Raw genomic sequence first — 3,766 nt, forward strand, 5'->3', positions numbered from 1 at the left:
TTTGGCAGCATGTGTGTGAGCAAAATGTTCTTCCCATTAAAAATAAACGGTGCAGACGATGCAAAGCATGAACACCACTCAGAAATTCATCGCAGTTACAGTGGAGAGTCGCAAGCAAAACCAGCCAACATTAGGATATACTGGACCGTGCAATTCTGGATACAATCGATGCGATGACCAATCGCTTTGAAGTATAAACCAGGTTTAGCCACAAAAAAAGAACTCTTTTGTAACCACTCAGTACATAAATTAACATTTGATGTAAAGTTGGTAAATGTCTGCCTTGTGAAACCTACCTCTAGTGGTCATTTGAAGAATTCAACAATTAGTACTTTCCTGTTGGCTTTGAATTCAAGAATGTCAGCTTCACCACATCTATCTTCATTAAGACTAGCAAAATTTAATTAAATCTTTTAACTTTTTCAGTTTAAGATTATAGATTTCTTCTTTAATGTTTTTTCTTGGATTTTCTATTTTACCAACATTGTGTTTCACGAAGCGTCTTTTTTTAAAACCAGGTTTTTGTTACCTTCCTGATCCCACTTTTCTATTAATCCTCCTTAGTGACACGTCCTTATCTTTGTTTCTCTTTGTGTCTGCCAGTTCCTTGGTGTTCATCAACCAGTTTATTTTCAGATATCCCGACTGCAGAGCTTCTGTTTACCTCAAATAAAGGACGTTCTTCCAGTTTCTCCTGCGTTTGTGCCCGCCACCACACGCACCGTTCTCCACAAATAAAGTGGAGTATTTTCTCCTCAGAGATTCTTATCTGCTCCAACCATCTCCTAATTACTTTTAAACCAAAACTTTAGTCAAACTCAAAGTGTTTGCACTTCTCATTTAATCTTTCATGACCTAAGGCTTAAACAAATGTTTTCTCACTATTTTTGAGAAAACATTTGATATGGTAAATACTTACTACCTTCTTAGAAAGCCCAAAGGGGTTTAGTCACAGACCCATTCAGCTAAATTCACATACTGATACCGAACACTGGTGTGGACCTATAACCACCAAGAGCAATGTGGGGTTCAGTTGGTTGAGAAAGCCAGAAACCGGCCGCTCTACCTCTGCATCTCATATGGGTATTTTTAATATAAACATCAATCTAATTCACCAAAAAACAATAAAAGCAGAAGATGATGGCACCGGTTTATGGAAGTTGTACAGTGGCCGTTTGTAGAAATTTGGCATAAGCGTGTGATTAAAGCGGAAGTTCTACAAATTCATTTTGTGAGAGGAAGAAAGTGAACTAGCCAGGGAAAATCCCCACTTTAGATCTAATATTGGTGTAGGTGACGGTTGGTTTCAGAACCTTTGAAATGTCTCTCAAAACCTGTTAGGCTTTTTTTTTTATTTCTGTTTATGGAACAAAAGACAACAGTCACATTTTACTTTGCCTTCAAAAACAGGTGTATGGTCTTTGAATTAACGTACAGTTCTCTTTAAAGTCCCACTCTGATCATCTTTTGATTTTTTTCTGAAAGCCTGATCAGGTCTTTTGATTATGATTATGCCGTTTTAGCCCAAATTTAAAAAAAAAAACTATCGTTTTTGAGGAAATAGTTTCTGCAGAGCGGCAGTAGTCCATTAAATAGTCATCTCTGAGTTGTGGGTGGGATTGTTGGTGTGGATTAAGTTCTTCCTCCGTTTCCCATCATCCATCTGGTTACATGCTCTCCTGCCAGCCAACACTACCTCATGCCCCCCAACCTAACATTAGAGCAACAACAATGGCGAGCAATAAATGAGCCATCCAGCCGTATAGTTTGGAGCTAGAAACCAGCTCAGACGAGGAAAACAAAGACGTACATGGATCTAGTGGGCTACAAATGGATGTATCACAATGGAGAGGAGCAGGGAAGTTGTAGTTTACTGATTGTAGCTTCTACGTCACAATTAGAAGCTATTTCCAATGGCATTTTCACGTCTGCACAAGATTCACCACAATTTGAATGAAGAAGCAATGTATTTTTGAGCAAAAGTGTCTTTTTGTCCCCTATAATGAGAAAATCCCATACACGCACATGTATATATACATATATGTTTATATGAACATAAGTTTTTTTTGTAATACTAAATCAAACCAAGTAAAAAAATGGTATGCTTCAAATTCGGAACATTGTTACACTTTTTAGAGTTTAAGTTGCTTAGTTTATTTATTTCCTTTTTTTTTACTAAATAGCATCAATGGGTATTGAAGGTGTCTATCAGTATTTGCTACTGACAGTAATGTAGTAGATGTGCTGCTCAGTCTTACACCTGGATTGGTGGAATTGGTCCAATGATAAAGTATTCAGTAGATTTAGTGATTTACAGTAATATATAGACTTATTGCGTTCTTTATGCTAATGATTGTTCATATGTTGCACCATTTTACTTAATTCCTTCTATATTTAATGAATCTATGCATCAAGAGTCACAGTAAGGAAGCAAGCATATTTTCAGTCTATTAATATGTTCAAATTTGTAACTTATACTCCTGTGCGACTTATAGTCCTAAAAATATGGCACAACAAAATTTGAATAAATAGATAAACATTTTGGATATCCGTGTCTAAGACTTAAGACTCCTTCACATGAACAGCAGTCTCTTTATGCCGTTCTTTCTCCAGACCAAAGTTTATTTGATGATTTACGACAGTACATTATTTTACTTTTTCTTTATTATTGTCCTAATCCATTTCTGTCAGGAGAATTCCCAGAGACCTGCCAGACTTTATCCTTCCTTGACAACCGTTGGTTTGTTCTGTTGGTTGTGCGCTTTAGGCCATTGTTCAACTGCAAAACTGCAGCCTATAAGCACTACAGTGTTTCCTGAATTTTAGTCCCATACACCAAAGTGAAAGTGAAAATTCAGCCCCTCCCCTTTGACCCATGTGTGTGCAGGGAAGAATAACTTTGCCTTGCAAATAGAGGGCTCGTGGTTTTGCAACATAAATGAAGGTAATACAGAAAGTGAAGGCAGATATAATACCTAAAACACTTCTCAAACACACTTTATAGCAAATACTACTTTGTCAACACGCGTTTCTTCATCTGATTATTTGTCAGAAAAAGTAAAACACCTACAGTTTTGGCTGGTATACATTTATTTACCAAGATATTTGATTTTTTTTCAAGTTCTGAACATTTTCCGAAATGAGCTAATCCTGTCCAAACACTGCAGATGAAGATAACAAAGAGAGCAAAGTGGTTTAAAAAAATGGGGAAAAGGTATAAAAGTTAAGTGTAAAAGTGCTGGTAAAGCACTGAAATGTCTTTTGTTTTACTGCATAAAGCAAAAAAGCTTTTTTCCCCTTTTTTTTTAAAAAATTCTCATAGCAAAACGGCCACGTTGGAATGAAATAGTTTAATTTTTTGCACATATTTCTGCTCCAGGCTGTATGAGAGCCCAGCGACTATTACATTGTAAAGTGCCGAAGGAAAGCTTGAGTGAGGAGGGTTAATGAACCAACCTTTTCCATCATCCCGGTGGGCGTTTTTTTTCTCCTCTTTTTTTCTTTTTCCCTTTATGGCCTGAAAAAATTAATTACTTGTGACAAATACACCAGCGATTGGATGAGCTGCCATTTCTGCCAGACGGCCTGTGAAGAAAAACATTTTTGCACTGCGGTTATATTGGACTTGCCTAATCAGCGCTCGGCGCATAAATGTGTGTCAACACGCACAAAGGAGACATTAGTAAAGCCACTTCTCCTGAGCGCCCGACAATTACATGACGGCACATTATAAAAATAAAAAAAAAACCTGCAAAGTTCTCAAGCG

The sequence above is a fragment of the Oryzias melastigma genome, linkage group LG18, assembly GCF_002922805.2.
Source record: "Oryzias melastigma strain HK-1 linkage group LG18, ASM292280v2, whole genome shotgun sequence".
Classification (NCBI taxonomy): domain Eukaryota; kingdom Metazoa; phylum Chordata; class Actinopteri; order Beloniformes; family Adrianichthyidae; genus Oryzias; species Oryzias melastigma.